The following is a 20,298-nucleotide window of genomic DNA, read 5'->3' on the forward strand; positions in this document are numbered from 1 at the left end:
TAGGGAAGACCGGTGATGACTGGGCACAAGGATTAATTTGCTTTGGAGGGGGGGGGGGGGGGGGAGAGGCATCGTTTAAGAGTGGAGAGCGCAGGAACGATGACCCATCTGAGAATTGAGACCGAGTTCGGAGCGAAACCTTGCCAGAGCGTTTGGGTTTCGGTATCTCGTCCAGCGACGCGAACCGCGTTTATTTTTTTTCGTTCGGTCTGTCGCCTGCCAAGCCCCGTGAGCGTTCCAGCTCTGGTCGCCACCTGCCATGGTTATCCCTCTCGTTGACAAGGTAGCCGCCGTTCTCGGAGAACCTTCCGCGCAGGACCGGCGATGCATTCGCCGCATCGTCTCGCCGCCCTCACCGCGTCCGCTATCGAGAGGCGGCCTTGTCCCCCCGCGGCACGTCCCGGTGCTTTGTACGCCGGAGGTGTGCGACCCTAACCACGGCGCTAACTCGTGGCATTCCACCGGAGGTGTCGGCCGATTTATTTGAAAAGGGGCCCATCTAGAAAGCTTGTTACCGCCGCCTGTCCGTCCCCCTTAGCCGGAGTCACACGGGGACGGTGCGGCCCCAATTCTCTCGCCCGTCGACTCGAACGTGCACCGCCCCTCGCGAAACCGTGGCCTCCGGCGTTCGTTGGTCCACGTTCAGTGCCACGACGGGCAGGCCGACGTTAGGAGCCTTTGAATGAATTAAACCTCCAAATGGAAGCTGCGTATTTAGAGGTCCGCCGCGTTGGTGCTTGTGAGGGCTCCACAAGCCTAACGCGATCCACGACTGCGATTTTCGCGGCGATCCTTAGCCGGCCAGCGTCGTTAAACCGCGAGCGACTTTGCCAAATTGCTGGCCGACGGAATGCAGTGAAGGTCATCAAACCGTGATGCAGTCCATCATTGCCGGTCACTCGGTTTACGCCGGTGCATTGCAATGTAAGCCTTGCTTAATGGAGACGCTATAAATCAGGAGGGTGGCTTTCCCTTTCATCCGTCAACATCCCACTCGCGCACCGGACTCGAAGCGGTTCTCTCAAGCGAAGACGACGCGACGTCGTGCAGTCACGTCCTGCCGTCTCTCGTTCGATTGGAAGTTGCCGTCTCGGTTTCCCACGGCGGGGGAGGGATGCGGCGATTTCGATTTGTTCAGATTTTGGGACGGCAACATTTTTGTTCCAACGAGAAAGCCGCCTGTTTGCGATGGCTGGGGACAATTTCCGTAACCGTTGCACCCGCGGAATCGAGCGTGGCCTTGATGCCAGCCCCGGGCTTGGGAGTCGGTCCGAACTATTTCTGTCGGCGCTAGCGCAGCGTTGGGTTCGTAGCACGGCAGCAGTCCAACTCACTTGAATAGTTTTTTTGTTGCAAGGATCGCGAGCGACATTTCTTTTTTAAAGGCCGTTCCGTTTGGCCGTGAGAACAAATGCATGAGTGGTGATGCGTGTGCGGTGGTGGTGGTGGTGGCGGTGATCGTGTAGGTGGCCGTGGTTGTGGTGGTGGCCGTGGTTGTGGAGGTCATAGGGGAGGTGGTCGTGACAAATGTCGTGGTTTTCGCGATCGTTTTTAATCGCCTCTGTCTGGGAGGGGTAGCGCGTTTTTGTGCAACGGTGAGCGTCGGTTCCTGAGACAGATCCACAACTCCAGGTTTCGTGAGCCCCCCCCCCCCGCTCACCCCCCCACCCCCACCTAATGTTGTTATCAATGTCTTAGAATTTTTTCCGGGGTGCTATCTCGGAACAAATTCTAAAAGTAACTAAAATGTGTTTTTTTTTATTTTACCAGGTAAAGCCCACTGCTTTACCTGGTAAAGTAGCCACCAAATAATCTAAACGCACGTTGATTCTAAATGTGGAGCGGTGGTGGTGGGGGGGGGGGGCAAAACTGGAGGGACCTGGAGGAGAAAATCCACACTCCGACCACCGTGGGGGGGGGGAGAGAGAGAGAACACGCGGATTCCAACTAAACAACAATAGGCATCGCCAGGGTCCGGGATGGAACCCACGCCGTTGTGCACGGGGCGAGGGAGATGTGCGAGAGGTGTGCTGGGTGCTGCGGTGTGCCAGGTGCCCCAAGATATTGTCGTACCCAGCAGAAATGAAGCCATTGGTCACAACCGCACTTTTTATTTTCTATCCTTGAAATAACCTTTTGGTACAAATAATTTTAACCGTTATTTGTTTCCAGCCTGCGCCTCATAATTCTGTTCCGATGAGTTCCTCGTAATTTTCAGGAAGTGGCCGAGTCGGTTCGAGCGGTCGAGCACCTTTGCCTGCGTGCGAACCACGTGGCGGCTAGCGCTTTCACGTCAGCTGGCTCTGCCTCGGGTGACGTTCTGGCACCCCACACACATCCAGCAATACCGCTCGCCGTGACCACGAGCCCAACGTACCACCGACTCACGATACGTCGGCGGCTCGGGAGACATTTCTGCAAGCAAGCCGGCACACCCGCATCCAGTATTCAACCTTTCGCTGTGTCCAAGGCGGCTAACTAGTCACGGGGCAACCCACGCGAACGAGTCTTCCAGAGACCCGGAAAAAAATAAAACCGCCCGTAAAATATTGCCTGCGAGCCGGAACGCCGCCTCGAGTATTCCTCCTCTCCCTTTGGCTACGACCGGTCACGAGCCGCCTGCTCCAGTCGAGTCTGCGAGCGACCCACAAAAATATTCGGCGGAGAAGGGGAGAGAGCGCGGCGCGGCGAGGCTCAGGGCTTGACGGCTCTCTGCTAGCGACGCGATTTGTCCGCGTGCGTGAGGAGGCAGGGGGCTGTTGGTGGTGCCGGGATGCGTGCGTAGTGGCGTGCTCCCGTGTCGCCGTTCTCTCGGGACGACCACGGTTAAGGAGTCGGGACTACGGTCTTGACTCCTTTGCTGCCCTTTGGACGAGTCAAGTTATTTCTGTGGGCACGCGTGTGTCTGTGCGCGCGTGTCTGTGCGCGTGTCTGTGCGCGCGTACCGTCGTCGTATGTGCTAACAGTTGCCATTGTTAATGACAATTCGTCGCCAATTATTTTTGTTATTTTTTTAATATGGGTTTGCAATATAATAGAGCACTGTAATCACGTTTGTCCCGTATCTCTTTGTGGAACTTTAATCGGCGCCGGTTATTAACTTGTATCCCCAGGGGCCATTTGAGCGTTGTATATTAAACGCCGCGTGGAAAACATTCGGCTCTGCGACAATGGCAATGCTTAGTTTATATATATACACGGGGTTCGAATTAGATTGAGTCGTAGCAGCTTGCACCAAGAGAACAATCGAACTTTTGCATGTTTTTATTTTATTTTAGCCATTTCATTTAGAGAGCCCTACGTGTGTGACCTTAATAATGTGACACGCGCCAAGTTCGAATGTTCGGGAGCGTCCCACGACTCTCGCTCTCCCGATGTGTTTGTCCGGTCGTGCCGCACACGAGTTCGACGTGAGGTCCGACGTTTCGGCCCGCGTGCTCGGATCTCCTTCGGTAGCACATGGAGCGAAAGGTCAGTCATTGTGCCGAACGACGCGCGGGCTAACCACGAAAACACGTCGGAGCCGCAAAGCACAACCAGGAAAACCTAGGCAGTACTATTCTACTCTATATTGATTGAAATATTGATTGTATATAATACTAACGTTTGGCAACAAGCATTGACTCCATTGGCAGTGACGTGTTGAGCAATCGAGTGCTTCAACCTCCCTTTGGGTCACCAAATTCACAATTCTATTCAAGAGTTCAACCGATCAATTTAGTTAAGACTCAGGCCAGAGCCTTTCTATGCCTCTTCTTTTTCCACCGCACAACTGAGCCGTGCCGAGCCAGTCCGGTGCCAATGGGGGGAACGCTCCCAACGAGTTTCCCCCACCCCCACTACAGAAACCGAGCCGTGCCCCTGACGGTCGCGCTCGTCGCGTCACGTTGCGATTGCCCCCGTGACCACCTTGTGTCTTACGTTGCGTGTGCCGACAATTCAGCACACGTGGTTATCCCTGGCCCTGATCGGGCCCTCGAGCCAGATTCAAACGTCATCTCGCGAGGCCAGCGCGTATATATCGCGGTTTGGTTCTGGTTCAGCACAGCAAATAGCCAGGTGGGGAAAAAACCATCCGTACCACGAGGGCCACGCGCTGGCTCGGCTCGGATGTGCAGGTGGAAAACAGAGGTATTTCATAGACTACAGCTGGGTGTTCATACAAGTCAATGGGCCGTGAATTTTTTTTGTAACGTTGAGAATAATTTCACTTTTTTTTTTTGGACTTGTGGCGTGATTGTACTGGCGGCAAACAAGTAACGACCCTTGTACGGGGACCGCTGCAACCTATAGGAGTTTGACGAGGGAGCCGTTGTTGAATCGCATTTCTCTCGAATCGTGCCAGGTGTGTTAACCAAGGTGTCGGGCCAATTCTCGGTGCCTGAAACATCCGCTGCGTGTTGCTCGTGGGCAGCGAAGTCACAAGCTCGCGAACAATCGGCAAGCGAGAAACCAGACGGCGCATTTGAGATTTACATTTTTCAAAAGAGCTCAATTACACACGCGCAGATATTGGTAAACTACTGTTCTAACGTGTCAGTTGCCGGTTTTCAGGTGTTAACAAAAATGTAATGTGGCTGCAAGGAAAATGTTTCATTTTTTTACAGTATATTAAAATGGTTTTGATTTACGTACGTTCCCTGTCCCCTCGTTTCTTCATTCAGCACTCCCCGTGAGATTCTCACCCACGTGTGACTTCACTCACCCGCGATGCGTCGGAATCTCAGCCGACCTCGGCAACGTTAAACACATCATTCGCTTGCTGTGTACGCATGCTGAACTTCTTTCGCGCCGTACGTAGCCGACCGTGCTGATGGAAGGTGCGGGGAAACCGGAGGTGCGTTTGCAGTGGTGCCACAAGCACAATGAACAACAACAATGCACTCGACACATTCGTCCATTACACCGTGTGCGACCTCAAAAAGAAAAGTATACCATGGCCGACGTTTTGGGCAATGGCCCTTCTTCGCAGCACCTAGGCCGCACTACCTCTCTGTCCTCTGCGTGCTGTTTGTCGGCTTATTGACGAATGTTGCTTTTCTTGGTCATCTCTTCATCGGATCTCCGAAGCTAAGCAGGGTAGAGCCTGGGTTGGTGCTTGGATGGGCTACCAACGTGCACGCATTGGTCACGTGGACAGACGGATGTGGGAAGAATGTGAAATGTCTGCTTATTCATTTTGTTATATTCTCCACAACGTTGCGGGCGATAGTTCTATATATTATTGATTCGAAGCTTTCGTGACTGCAGGAATCCATTCTCTTTGCTACTTTCGGTAAAGTCACGTAGGTATAAAACGAAAGCTTCAAATCAAGATTGATCCGCCTCGACGGGGGAGGGTTTTCACACATCTGTTCGAGCTTTTAGCAGACTGCGAGATGAGAGACTGAATGTCGGAACCGGTCCAGAGCTCTTTGCTTGCACATTGAACCAATACTGCCGCTCAGATGCACTCCCAGAAGGCTGCGTGGACGATGGGGGAAAAAAATGTACAACATTTTAAAACAATTTTTTTACTAAAATATCTTTTTTATAAAAAAAATATTTTGGTTCGAGAGACACGTGCGGGAAGGAAACTTTCCAGTCTGCCCATGTATTTGTAGTTCTCCCAATTCCGACGACGACGACGACCCTCCGGATCGCTGTGCAGCTTGGGCCCTCGACGAGTTCCCCCAGGGGGCGCTGTGCGCCGTGTTTGGAGGCTTCCCTTCGACTCGCTCGGCTGTGGACCGCGCGTGCACACAGAGCCCCAAGCAGTGCCAGATGATCCCAGCGGCACAAGTAGCTACTACATATGTAGTATCTACATATGTAGTAGCAGCAGCTACATATGTAGTAGCAGCTACATATGTAGTAGCAGCTACATATGTAGTAGCAGCTACATATGTAGCAGCTGCTACATATGTAGCAGCAGCTACATATGTAGCAGCAGCTACATATGTAGCAGCAGCTACATATGTAGGAGCTGCTACATATGCAGGAGCTACGGGCCCCGCACTTTCAAGGGCCCCGCGCTAAATGCTTTCAAGCTATCAATTTCGGTTCAGTGATTCTGCACTTGCTCTATTACTATAGTACTGTATTATCTTAGTTTTTTCGGTAAAGTCACGTAGGTAAAAAATGAAATTAAAATTAATAAAAAATAAAATAATGACTTTACCGAAAAAACTAAGAGTATGAATCCTTGCAGTCACGAAAGCTTCAAATCTAGAACTATAGTACTGTACCGCCTTCAACTTTTATGAACGACTGGGTGTTTAAGGTTAGCGATTTGTCGTATTATCTGGCTGTATAGCAAATGAAAAAATACAATTACTTTACTGTGCAATCTTAAATTTGGAGCTTTCGTGACTGCAGGAATTACTCTTTGGTTCTTTCGGTAAAGTCACGTATACTATGCAAGGGCCCCATTTTATAACATATGCTACATGCCTCGCACTAGCATCATCCGGTACTGAGTCCAAGTCTAAAAAAGTGTGGTGAGTTGTGGTGGGGGCTCGCACGTCTACCACTTGTTGCAAGGCGGTTCGCGGATTAGAAACCGGCGGGTCGCCCCGGGTCACACTGCGGGTGCCTAACGCGTGCCAGGCTGCGGAGCCGTCTGTTTCGCAGCGGGCGTTGAAAATCCCGTGATGTCATTCAAGGAAGAGGTGTGCCTGCGTCGCGGTCCAAATTCATCACATTTTTAAGGTTTCTTGCACGTCACTTAATTGGGAAACAACAATCGTCCCTCTTCTTGGTTCTTTCGGTAAAGTCACGTAGAAGGGAAGTATTAAAGTAATAAAAAAAAACATAATAAAATAATTCTCACGAAGTTTCGGCCACAACGCAAGCAGCCGTCCTCAGGTGAAGACCAGGTCTGTCGGGGAGACAGCGTCTGAATGAATTATTATGTTTTATTTTTATTATTTTATTACTTCCCTTCTACGTGACTTTACCAAAAGAACCAAGAAGATGAATCATTGCAGTCACGAAAGCTTTAAATCGAAACAATCGTCCCATTTTTCACTTTTGTCAAACGAGTGGAAAATCCCTCCATGACCCAGCACGCTGGGCGAAACGTCGGACAACACGCCAAACAGCACGCAGTGCAGCCCGAAAACACGTGGGAGAGTTTACACCATTGGAACCTCATTTGCCAGTAAAAAAATATGATAATTGGTTTTTTACCCTTCTATCTGGCAACAAAACTGACACCTTTTTTACAAGGAGTCATGTTTACATAGACCACAATACCTGCGGTCATAATGCAAACCTAAAACATAACTCTGATAATGTATACACTGTCCTTGAAGTTGATTGGTCCACACCCGAGACAACTTTCCTTAGAGCCTAGTCTCACATGGTGTTGGACCAGATGACGCCTTTTGGCGAGACTAGGCTCTAAGGAAAGCTGTCTCGGGTGTGGACCAATCAACTTCAAGGACAGTGCACATTATCAGAGTTATGTTTTTTGTTTGCATTATGTCCGCAGGTATTGTGGTCTATGTAAACATGACTCCTTGTAAAAAAAAGGTGTCAGTTTTGTTGTCAGATAGAAGGGTAAAAAAATAATTATCACGTGGGAGAGTTATTACACTATACACATTATACACTTTGTTTTTAACCAGGTAAGGCCCACTGAGCTATGTAGCTCTTTTTCAGAAGCGACCTGGCCACAAATGATCTCTGAACGAAGTGGGCATATCATCATGTGGACATTTCTACCAGCCAAACACTCTCTTCGGCACAACCACGATGTTGTATCACCTCCTCGGCAGCTTGTAGCAGAGTAGGTGCACTTTGCGTGCACAGCGGCCGTATTAAAGCTTGACACGTGAGTCAAAATGTCAACCAAGCCCGCACACGTGGGTGCTTTGTGGTTGGCGTTTCCACCTGTCCTGGTTTAACCCTGACAGTCTGGGAAACGGGGCCTGTGTTTGGGTGGAATGGAACTGATTCGTATCGAGATCTTGGGCCGGTAGTGCGCGCGTGTGCGTGTGTGTGACCTTTATTCCGCTGCACGGCACCTGGCAAGCTTTGAAAGACCTGGGCATGACGTGAGGTCATTTTAGGTCTCGAAAGTAAGTCCAGGTCACAATTCTTGGTCTCCTCCTCCTCCTCTTCATAGCCATCGCTCTGCGGTCAGCTTGCACTCGGCTGGCGCTGTCGTGTGTGCCTAAAGCAACGGGGGATGGATGTCCCAGGTCCTGCATTTAATGGGGGGGGGGGGGGGGTATCGAGGGGCCCATAAAATAACCAAAAAGTTGAAAGATAAAATGTTGAAACTCGCCTGCGTCTCCACGTCACGTGCTCGTGCTGCTCCGGTTTAGCCCGGCACGCTGCAGTTTTTTAAAATCCTTTATATTAAGTTCGCTTGCTTGCTTAGGACCGTGCAAATCTTTCGGTCGTTTTTTAACCCACTTCCCGTGATCCAATCGAGCTGACATTTTGCACACAGACTCGTTGTGCGTGACAATGCATTTTCGTGAAAAAAAATTCCTAAATTTTACACTGTTTAGGGAATTTCTTTTAAATATTTAATTACCAATTGTTTAATGCTGCCAGACAATCATCTGACCCATAGGTGGCAGCCATCTCAAGCCAGAGGACGAGAGAACTCTAGCCGCCACGCATATAAAGGATTTATAGTGAAAAACTTTGTTTTTACGGGTTATACTTGTTTCCACTGCCTTTGTGTCGGATCGTCCGCTCTGGGATTGACTCTTGATTTTGACGGACCCAAGTACGGTTTTTTTTGGTATGTTTTTATTTGATTTTGCATTGACGCTCTCAAACAACTTAGGTTGGTTGGTAAACGTGAAAGCATTCGCCCTGCACGTCTGTCTGTACATGGACTCAATGTAACTCGTGAAGAGATGCATTTGTACTTGGGTGCTATTTCGTTCTTTTTGTCCTCTGACAAATCGCAGGTCTCTGGCTCCAACTCCATCCTGTCCGACCTTGAGCTGGGAAGCATCCAGAAGCATCCAGCAGAATCCCAATGCCCTGTGAGATGATGACGCTACGCAGATGCAGCCGCGTGACCGCTTATTCCGACTCGCGCATTGTGTAACAAACAAAAATGTGTTCCCGAATACATTCATCGCGTTATATCCGATTCGCGTTATGAAAAACACGCGTCCTAGGAGAAACAGACCGTACTTTTCAAATAGTTTTGTGACGTTTATTTGAAAGACATACTTGGGCCCTCGCTTAGGGGGGGAATAAAGCTCCCCCACCCACCCACCCACCCCACTCCGCCTTGCTCTGGACATTGAGCTGCAGTGAGTTGACGCCCATGCACGGCGGGTAAATGTTTAACGATGGAGGAAGGAAGTTTCAGAGTTGTTTACCCTGAGCGATGTGCGGTGTTGGGGGGGGGGGAGCAGCCAGACCGGCTGGCCTGGGAGTAGTGTGGGGGGGGGGTGCTTCTCCATCATCGGAAAAGTCGTAGCAACTTTAATGGAGGTGGGAGGGGGGGGTGTAGCGGTAGCGCAGTGTAAGCGCAATGGTCGTGTTATGGGCGTTCTCGCGCCCGTCACAGTAGCGTGGAATTTCCACCACTGGCCCAGGGCTGAAAAACGAGAGGCGCGCAGCGATGCCTCGTTTGCTCATTTGTGCAGAAACCCTCCCCCGCACCCACTTTTGACATTTTGGTTCTGACCTTAATCTCCAATGATTTGTAATTTCAATGTACTTTGCTATTCTCTGCAACGGCAGAGACGCTGAGTCGAAGTCCACGTGTTCTACACAATGCCCCCTTCACTCAGGGACTTGCAGCTTAAACAGAGAGCGCCGCAACATATCCGCCCTACCACCCCCCCCCCCCCCGGTTGTCAAATGCAAGCGTGCGGTGAAGAGTTATCCACCAGCCATGCCAGTCTCGCCAGGAATGTCCTCTCGTGTGAACGATCCTTTTTGCTGAGCGAGCCGAGCACGAGGGAGGGAGGGAGGGGGCGCAGAAAGGATGACGAGGAGAGAAGCAGCAGAGGAAAGGGGCTCTCACGGGAGTCTCAAGACCTTGTCGGAGTTTCTCACGCTCCCAGCTCGGCACCATCCCGGCCTCCCTCCACCCCGGCAAGTTTTGTGCCGGTCTTTAAAATCTCTCAAATTATATTCTTAGGTTTTTTCGGTAAAGTCACGTAGGTAAAAAAAATGAAAATTAATCAAATTAAAATAAAATAAAAATAAAAATCACGACGTTTCGATTGCAACACAAGCAATCATCATCAGGTATAAATGAAATAGCAACAAAAAGTTCTAACCAGAAAAACTATAGACAGACATATAAGCAGACAGATATCACCAAGATACATAGAGAGAGAGAGTAACACAGGTACAGAGAGGGAGATCGTCTCTGTTGAGTGGCCTTAAATAGGCAGAGGGGGCGGGGGCAGAGAGAGATGGAGGGGGTTTACCTACGTGACTTTACCGAAAAAACCTAAGAATATGAATCCTTTCAGTCACGAAAGCTTCAAATCTAGAATCTCTCAAATTGTTTTTTTTTTTTCGATTTAAAACTTTCGTGAATGCAAGGATTCATCTTCTTGGTTCTTTCGGTAAAGTCACGTAGAAGGGAAGTAATAAAATAATAAAAATAAAACAATAAAATAATTCTCACGACGTTTCGGCCACACCTGAAAACGGCTGCTTGCGTTGTGGCCGAAACGTCGTGAGAATTATTTTTATTATTTTATTACTTCCCTTCTACGTGACTTTACCGAAAGAACCAAGAAGATGTTTTGTTTTTATTAGGCTCGTTTAGCCAGGAAAATCTCGCTGGGGTCTCAGGACTCCTTTTCAGGAGGGCCCTGCCACGTTTTCGCGGTAGGGTGGCGATGGTTCGCTATCTAGAATTAATTTTGAGAAATTAGCGGTGTCCTTTAGCTTTCGTTTTTTTTCCAGATAAAACCAAAAAATGTGTTTCCTGGTTCTCACGCGTGATCCCAAAGAACTGGTCTTGTCAGCGAATTCCTGCTTTCCAAAAGCTCTCCCCTCACCCCGCCCTATCTCTCTATGTCAGCGCTGCGAACATCAATACCGAAAACGTGAATTGCAAGTGACAAGGCTGTATAGACACAAAGTGCTTCGCCGCAAATAAATCACAATAGCTTGTTGATCTCGCCAAGGCGCAAAAACCATCGCGCGAACTCCCCTATCCTAACAGCGGCTTCTGGCGAACCATCAAACAAAGACGGTCACCGCAACGCTCGCTTTCAGGTGCTGTTCTACAGCCGTCTGGAACGCTCTTCCGATGTCGGGAAGCCACTGGAGGAGCTATGCACTTTAAAATCTCGTTTGAAAACTCATTTATTTCGTTTGTTGTCCTTTCCCCCGCACCTCCGATTCGCACAGTCGATTAGGTACAGTGTGAAAGAAGTTCAACAGGAACAGCTGTCAGGTCGTGGCCCAGATTAGCCAATCAAAATCTAGCCCGAACCTTTGCAGCATCGGTTCAAGCAAGCATGACGTTGCTGATAAGACACTAAATGCCAAACCAGTCCTTATCTATAAACAGCTGACAGTTCTCCAAACAGCTGATAGTTCACCAGTATAGGTTCAAGTAAGGCTGACTCTGCCGATGAGACACTGCTTGTCTAAACCAATCCTAGGTTTCATCTTCTTGGTTCTTTCGGTAAAGTCACGTAGAATGGAAATAATAAAATAATAAAAATAAAACATAATAAAATAATTCTCACGACGTTTCGGCCACAACGCAAGTAGCCGTCCTCAGGTGGAGAACAGGTCTGTCGAGGAGACAGAGTCTATGTTTTATTTTTATTATTTTATTATTTCCATTCTACGTGACTTTACCGAAAGAACCAAGAAGATGAATCCCTGCAGTCACGAAAGCTTTAAATCAAAATTCAATCCTAGGTTTGCTTGCGTTCATCCAGTGCTGCTGAAATTATGCTCTCCCAGAAGGAAACCCGCGTGGCCGATGAAATGTGTACACAAATACTTACAAACATATGTGAGTTAGGCGAAATGTGTGCCCATTTTCGAACCTAAATTGATTAGCCAATAAAACTTTACCCACTCACCCTAACAAGCTCGCCAATAACACTTGAGTTGTCGAGGGTAAGGCGAAGGCTGCGGCGTGGATACCGTGCAGGACGAACGCTGAATGGTGCACGGGACAACGCTCAGGAACCACGTCGTGACACAACTCACCGATACACAACCATAAAAGCGTTGCTTACCAACACACACGACTAATACACGCGAGGCGAACGCGTGACTAACACACGCGTAAAACCAATGCCAAACACTTAAGTACCACTGCTGTAGCCCTTAGCACCGAGCCAACTCGGCAACGAAACTCTAGGCGACCCCTGACCCTGACAGACTAAGCGAACTACAAGCCCGTATGGTCAGACTTTGTGTGGGTTGGTCAGCAGAGGGCTGCGGTGACCTCAGCCAACCCTATCCAGGCTCAAAAGCTGCTTTGCATTCGAGACAAGAAGGCGAGATACACTTTTTAAAATATATAAACTATTTTTTTATTTTACCAGGTAAGGCGCACTGAGCTGCACTGCTCTTTAAAAAAAAATCGGCCTGTCCACAAATTATATCTCAACGAAGTGGCTTATCATGTGGAAATGTATAGCAGGCAAATACATGTCTAAATGTAGGCAGGAAAACCCTGAGAACCCGGGAGAAAATTCCACACGACCACGGGGAGAGATAGAGAGAGACACTCAAACTCCAAATATACAGCAGCAGGCGTCAAGAGTCGGGATCGAACCAGCGACCTCTTGCATACCAGGCGAGGTAGTTAACATCTCCTAGCCACCGTGATGATGATGAGAGAGACACTCAAACTCAAAATATACAGCAGCAGGCGTCAAGAGTCGGGATCGAACCAGCGACCTCCTGTATACCTGGCGAGGTAGTCAACATCTCCTAGCCACCGTGATGATGATGAGAGAGAGACGCAAACTCCAAATATACAGCAGTAGGCGTCAAGAGTCGGGATCGAACCAGCGACCTCCTGCATACCAGGCGAGGTAGTCAACATCTCCTAGCCATCGTTGAGATCCGGGAACATTCCGGTCAGCCCCGTCATTCAAAGCGCAATGGTCACGAACTCGTAAACACGAGCTTGCCTCCCTTGTCACGGCACAAATGCTCGGGTGAAACATTAACTGGGTCGTGTGAAGTTTAGAGGGTGGGGGCATGGATGAGTGGTGGTTTTGGTGTGGGGGGGTCGATTCAGTCCATCGGTCGTTACAGGGTGGATACAATGGGGCGCCACGGTGGCTAGGAGATGTTAACTACCTCGCCTGGTGTACAGGAGGTCGTGGGTTCGATCCCGACCCTGACGCCTGCTGTGTATTTGGAGTTTGTGTGTCTCTCTCTCATCATCATCACGGTGGCTAGGAGATGTTAACTACCTCGCCTGGTATACAGGAGATCGTGGGTTCGATCCCGACCCTGACGCCTGCTGCTGTATATTTGGAGTTTGCGTCTCTCTCTCATCATCATAATGGTGGCTAGGAGACGTTAACTACCTCGCCTGGTATACAGGAGGTCGTGGGTTAGATCCCGACCCTGACGCCTGCTGCTGTATATTTGGGAGTTTGCGTCTCTCTCTCATCATCATCATGGTGGCTAGGAGATGTTAACTACCTCGCCTGGTATACAGGAGATCGTGGGTTCGATCACGACCCTGACGCCTGCTGTATATTTGGATTTTGTGTGTCTCTGCTTACCCTCCCCGTTCCTCCACATTTAGAATCAACATCACATCGTTTAGATTATGTGGTTGCTGTAAAACTCCACACGATAAGTCCACTTCGTTTAAATAGTTTTGCGACAACCAGGGTCGCTTCTGAAAAAACGAGCTACACAGCCTCAGTAGGCCCTTACCTGGTTATAGAAAAGTAAAAATATGACCCCTTGTTGACTTCAAGCAAAGTGGTGGTCGCAGCGTCACATAACGAGCGTGGGGGCAGGCATGCGGGACGAGTTGAGGCCCTCTTGATGAATCACCATTTTTTCAACAGTGTCTCAAAGAACAAACCGCGTATTTAAAGCGCGGTTTAAATTAGTTAATTTTTTCTCATCAGTAAAGTCACGTAGGTATCATCAGATGATGATGATTGCTTGTGTTGCAATCGAAACGTTGTGATTCATAATTTTTTTTCTTCTAGATTTCAAGCTTTCGTGACTGCAAGGATTAATACTATTAGTTTATTTTACCTACGTGACTTTACCTAAAAAAACCTAAGAGTATTATTTTAATTTTATTTTATACCTACATGACTTTACCGAAAGAACCAAAGAGTATATGGATTCCTGCAGTCACGAAAGCTTCAAATCTAGATTTTTTTTTATCTCATCAATTAAAACGCCTTCATTCATTTTGTTTATCTATTAATTAGAGCAGTGACGTTTGGCTTCCGCAAATTTCTCAGATCAAATATTGGGGCCCTGACCTGACCGATCGCTGCCCCCCCCCACCGAGCTGATAACGTCGTTTATCACGACACTTGTGTGGTCGGCTAAGGGGCCATCCATTTAGTATTTTAGTGGGTACGCAAAAATCTGTCAAAACTTGACCCCACCTGCCCCGTTTCCTATGCATTGTCAGTAGACCCCCTGAAATTTGGGTTAACCCCCCTCCACCCTCCATGCGTCCGTACTAAATGTATGACCCCTAAGCATTGAAGCTCATTGGGAAATAATACGGGACCACCACCACCGCTGTTGTTGTTACACCTGTGCGTCTATAACTTCCCAAATGCTGGGGAAATATCCCCCACCTCGTTTAGCCCACCACTCCATCCTTTTGTCGGTAAATCCGTCTGTGGGGTCTCTATGTGAGCCGTATCAGTTTCTGAGAATGTGCGTCTCTGTTGTGAGTCGATGGTTCTCTATGTTAGCTTATCAGTTTCTGTGTGAGTCTATGGGGTCTCTATGTGAGTTTATCAGTTTCTGAGACTGTGAGTCTCTTGGTCTCTGTGTGAGTTTATGGGTCTCTGTGTGAGTCTATGGGTCTCTGTGTGAGTCTATGGGTCTCTGTGCGATTCTCTTGGTCTATGTGTGAGTCTATGGGTCTCTGTGTGAGTCTATGGGTCTGTGTGAGTCTGTGGGTATGTGTGAGTCTATGGGTCTCTGTGTGAGTCTATGGGTCTCTGTGTGAGTCTGTGGGTCTCTGTGTGAGTCTATAGGTCTCTGTGTGAGTCTATGCGTATCTATGCGAGTCTATGGGTCTGTGTGAGTCTATGGGTCTGTGTGAGTCTATGGGTCTCTGTGTGAGTCTATGGGTCTCTGTGTGAGTCTGTTGGTCTCTGTGTGAGTCTATGGGTATATATGCGAGTCTATGGGTCTCTGTGTGAGTCTATGGGTCTCTGTGTGAGTCTATGCGAGTCTATGGGTCTCAGTGTGAGTCTATGGGTCTCTGTGAGTCTATGGGTCTCTGTGCGAGTCTATGGGTCTCTGTGTGAGTCTATGGGTCTCTGTATGAGTCTATGGGTCTCTATGTGAGTCTATGGGTCTCTATGTGAGCCGTATCAGTTTCTGAGACTGTGAGTCTCTTGGTCTCTGTGTGAGTCTATGGGTCTCTGTGTGAGTCTATGCTGTGTGAGTCTATGGGTCTCTGTGTGAGTATCTTGGTCTCTGTGTGAGTCTCTGGGTCTCTGTGTGAGTCTCTTGGTCTCTGTGTGAGTCTGTGGGTCTCTGTGTGAGTCTATGGGTCTCTGTGTGAGTCTATGGAACTCTGTGTGAGTCTCTTGGTCTGTGTGAGTCTATGTGTCTCTGTGTGAGTCTGTGGGCCTCTGTGTGAGTCTATGGGTATCTATGCGAGTCTATGGGTCTTTGTGTGAGTCTATGGGTCTCTGTGTCTCTTGGTCTCTGTGTGAGTCTATGGGTATCTGTGTGAGTCTATGGGTCTCTGTGTGAGTCTATGGGGTCTCTGTGTGAGTCTGTGGGTCTCTGTGTGAGTCTATGCTGTGTGATTCTGTGGGTCTGTGTGAGTCTATGGGTCTCTGTGTGAGTATCTTGGTCTCTGTGTGAGTCTGTGGGTCTGTGTATGTCTATGGGTCTCTGTGTGAGTCTCTTGGTCTCTGTGTAAGTCTATGGGTCTCTGTGTGAGTCTCTTGGTCTCTGTGTGAGTCTCTGGGTCTCTGTGTGAGTCTATGTTCTCTGTGTGAGTCTCTTGGTCTCTGTGTGAATCTATGGGTCTCTGTGTGAGTCTATGGGTCTCTGTATGAGTCTATGGGTCTCTGTGTGAGTCTATGGGTCTCTATGTGAGTTTATCAGTTTCTGAGACTGTGCGTCTCTTGGTCTATGTGTGAGTCTATGCTGTGTGAGTCTCTGGGTCTCTGTGTGAGTCTCTGGGTCTCTGTGTGCGTCTATGGGTCTCTGTGCGAGTCAATGGGTCTCTGTGTGAGTCTCTGTGTGAGTCTCTGTGTGAGTCTATGGGTCTCTGTGCGAGTCAATGGGTCTCTGTGTGAGTCTCTGGGTCTCTGTGTGAGTCTACGGGTCTCTGTGTGAGTCTATGGGTCTCTATGCGAGTCCATGACAAATCGGTATGCATTGTGGTCGCCCATCCATGCGTTATCCAGGCGCAACCCCGCTTAGCTTCCGAGAGTTAACGAGCTGATTATTGTTCATCAGTATCGTCAGTCATGGCCAATCTACTGCTGGATTAAGACCTTTTCTATGCCACGCGATGTTGGAATCCACCCAGCACCCGCTTGCGTTAAAGTTGTTCCACGCAAAACTGAATCCCTACGTAAGATGGCTGCCCCCGTCTCCTTCACGCTGCCGATATGCAAATTACTACGTCTGTCTCGTCCAATCAGAATCGCGTCTCGCCCGGAGGGGGTGGGGGTGGCGCGGCAACGACGCGCTGCGATTGGCCAGCGAGGCGCAGTTTCCGAGCGTCTGTTGGACCAATCGCGATTGAGCTGGGCGGAGTTTGGGTGTTTGGCGGTGATGGGGTGGGGGGGAGGGTTTGTTGGGGGGGTGGGGGTTGGTGAGGGTGGGGGTTGGTGAGGGTTATGGGGGGTGGGGTTGTTGGGGGGTGAGGGTTGGTGAGGGTGGGGGTTATGGGGGGTGGGGGAGGAGATGTGAGGGTGGGGGAGTTGAGGGTAGGGGGGGGGGGTTGCGGGGGATTGGGTGGGAGGGGTTGTGGGGGGGTTGAGGGTGGGGGAGTTGAGGGTGGGGGGATTGCGGGGATTGGGTGGGAGGGGTTGTGGGGGATGCGTTGAGGGTGGGGGGATTGGATGGGGGGGGAATGTTAGGGGGGGATGGAGGAGGGGGTTGTTGGAGGTGGGGGTGGAGGAGGAGGGTTGTGGGGGTGGGGGTTGTTGGAGGTGGGGGTGGTGGAGGTGGGGGTGGTGGAGGAGGGTTGTGGAGGTGGGGGTGGAGGAGGGGGTTGTGGGGGTGGGGGTTGTTGGAGGTGGGGGTGGTGGAGGTGGGGGTGGAGGAGGGGGTTGTGGGGGTGGGGGTTGTTGGAGGTGGGGGTGGTGGAGGTGGGGGTGGAGGAGGAGGGTTGTGGGGGTGGGGGTGGAGGAGGGGGTTGTTGGAGGTGGGGGTGGAGGAGGAGGGTTGTGGGGGTGGGGGCGAGGGGGGAACCGGGACCCTGCGTGGTGCGGGGCACAGAGAGACGCGAGAGCCGTGGCTGCGCGACGCGGCGAGCCTCTGCACCGACTCACCGCCATGGACGCGGACGACTCTGCCGGTGAGTCGTCGCCCCGTCGTGTCGCTTCAACAACAACAGCAGCAGCATCAACAACAGCAGCAGCAACATCATCAGCAGCAGCAGCAGCATCATCATCATCAGCAGCATTACCATCGGTAGAAACAAGCAGCAGCGGCATCAGCCACAGCAGCATCTTCAGTAGCAGCAGCAGCAAGCATCACCCGCATCATCATCCGTATCATCATCAGCAGCAGCAGCATCTTCAGTAGCAGCAGCAGCAAGCATCACCCGCATCATCATCCGCATCATCATCAGCAGCAGCATCTTCATCAGCAGCAGAATCAGTAGCAGCGGTTGCATGGTCAGCATCATCATCAGCAGCAGCAGCAGCGGCATTATCGTCAGCATTAGCAACAACCGTATCATCATCATCAGCAGCAGTATCATCATCGTTATCAGCAGCAGGATCATCGTCAGAATCGTCGTGGTCGCCGTCAGCATCATCATCAGCAGCATTACCATCATCAGCATCATCATCAGCATCATCATCATCAGCATCATCAGCATCATCATCAGCATCATCAGCATCATCATCAGCAGCATCATCATCATCAGCATCATCAGCAGCATCATCATCAGCAGCATCATCAGCATCATCATCATCAGCAGCGTCCTTGAGTCCGCGTGTTGCCTTGCGACACTTGGGTCCCGAGGGATGGAGGCTGCAGTTCCATTGTGCGTCTGCGTCGCGCGAGTCGAGGGCGTCTCGTGGATTTGTCTCCCTTCGCGATCTTTAAATTGCGTCTCGTCGTCTGCATCGTACCACCAGTTCGTGTCCCATCATCATCAGCAGCAGCAGAATCAGCAGGAGCAGAATCAGCGGCAGCAAAATCATCAGCAGCAGCATCGGCATCGAAATCCTAAAATGCATCGTGCACGGCCCCTTTGTCAGTTCAGAGCTGCATATGAATGCCTCCCTAAGCCGTATCGAACACGGGGGTTATTTGACCATACTTCACCACGCTGGTCATCACGGGTTGCTGAAGGACGGGAACGACCGAGGACTGGTGCATATAACACTTTGATGTTCGCAAATCAAGGCTGAATCCGTACGATTCGAATCGAACATTGATTGGGTCACCGGGTTTAAAGCGCAGTGCGCTAACCACTGCGCCACCGGTCTGCCTACATTATCATCATTATCACAATACGGCATAGCACGATTACCATTATTATACCAGTTCGGGTTTGATCATCGAACGACCAGATGTTACGATGGGATGATCATCACTGCCGGCGGGTCATGTATTGCCCTGTCAGAAAATTGTTCCTCCGAAGGGACATGATAACCCATCAACCCATCACCGTCAGTCACACCCCGAGTGATTGTGAGGACAGCGCCGGTCCTGGGGTGGCGCTTGCTAATTAGCACGGCGTTCAAGAAAACACCAACACCATCATCATCACCACCACCACAATCATCGACACCATCATCGGCGATGACCATCAACTGCACCGTAATCCACACGCGTGCCAATATTGCCCCGGCGGCAGTTTTTTTCCATGACCCCTGTTGTTTGTGACATTTGACGGATACGTGAAATCGAAAATGATTAAATGAGGAGGGGTCTGTGATGCTTTTGGGAACACGGAGCTGAGTGGTAAATAAAAAGGCAGCGTAAAGGACTCACCGTGGCCCGAAGAGAAAAGTTTACAGTCGTTGCATCATGCCAGCTATGTTACACGTGTCAAAACACACACGGATACTGGCGGAAAATATGAGAACAAAAATGTCAAATTTTCGCGACGATAATGGTAACGACAACAATTTTAGTTGTTGTTGTTGTTGCGACATCACTTAACTATAAGCCGTCACAGGACAAGTGTGCGAAGGTGCAGCGAGAGGTACATGCTGGGAAGCTAAGCAGCGAAGCGAAATTGAGTGGGTATCTTACCTTAAACCATTTAAAAGCGCCTCGTGCAAGGCGCTTTACGCATAATGAACAGTGGTACATTATGGATGCAATGGTGGTGGAGACGATGTGAATGAAATGGGTGAGAGGAGGCGATGGAGGCAACTCTGTGATGATGCGAGCAACGATGAATGGATTGAATTAATGGGGAATGAGTGAGAGCTGTATCATGAGAATATGAAGAGCGGCCAAAGTCAAAGAGTGGCGGTTATGAGGGAGGGGGGATTAAGGGGTCGTGGGGTGAGCTAGGGGACAATAAGTGTTGTTTTTACTTGCTGACCCCGTACCTTACAATAGGTCTGCGACAAAGAGCTTCATAGCTCATCGGATTCCTGATTCTGATTCTGACAAAAGAGCAAAAGGTGTTTTTTAAAAATGTGTTCAGTGAGTGGGCTTGGACAGGGATTGATGCTCGAGACTGGTGACAGAACGACTTCCAAATGATGGAATACGACCACCACGGAGATGTGGCAATCGGATCAATTATTATATCTGTGCATGTATATATATGGGATCGATTCACGAGCAGCGGAATGGATGTGGATTCCCAGTAAGCATGGAACGTTGAACCAACGTTGGGTCAATGGTTCCCATCAAGTGCCAACGTTGAACCAACGTTGGGTCAATGGTTCCCATCAAGTGCCAACGTTGAACCAACGTTGGGTCAATGGTTCCCATCAAGTGGCAACG

The sequence above is a fragment of the Lethenteron reissneri genome, chromosome 3, assembly GCF_015708825.2.
Source record: "Lethenteron reissneri isolate LAM-NWPU_2019-01 chromosome 3, ASM1570882v1, whole genome shotgun sequence".
NCBI classification, from domain to species: Eukaryota; Metazoa; Chordata; class Hyperoartia; order Petromyzontiformes; family Petromyzontidae; genus Lethenteron; species Lethenteron reissneri.